The following is a 474-nucleotide window of genomic DNA, read 5'->3' as shown; positions in this document are numbered from 1 at the left end:
ATTCGCCATCAGCGCAAACTCAAGATTTTCGCAGCAGAAGGATGATGGGACCACGAAATTGGAATTCGCCACACTGCTCCTTTCCATCTGCGTTCTCTGCGAATCTTGTCGAAAAAATTCGTTGCGCTTCCCGAAGACGCTGTCTCTATAAAAAATATAACCTCCGTAAACGTGAGAAGACTTAAAAAAAAAAAGAGAAGATACGAGTCTCGCCGTTGCGATAACAATCGCGGATCGCTATCTATTTTCATGTATGAAGTCTCCGCTAGTCTGGGTATCGATTATATATCTTTTTTCCTAGAGCGAAAATGTGAAAAATGAAAAATTTTATGGTGCGTGCATGCGTATATATACACACATGCATACAAAAAATTTCACTTTTCACCTTAGGGAAAAAGATATATAATCGACACCCTGTTCTTTTTGGCTGAATTTTTGCACCATTTTTCATCTTTCTTCTTCTTCTTTCTTCCT

The sequence above is a fragment of the Acromyrmex echinatior genome, chromosome 7 (assembly GCF_024713525.1).
Source record: "Acromyrmex echinatior isolate Ae372 chromosome 7, ASM2471352v2, whole genome shotgun sequence".
In the NCBI taxonomy this organism is placed as follows: Eukaryota; Metazoa; Arthropoda; class Insecta; order Hymenoptera; family Formicidae; genus Acromyrmex; species Acromyrmex echinatior.
This window is presented reverse-complemented; position numbering follows the sequence as displayed.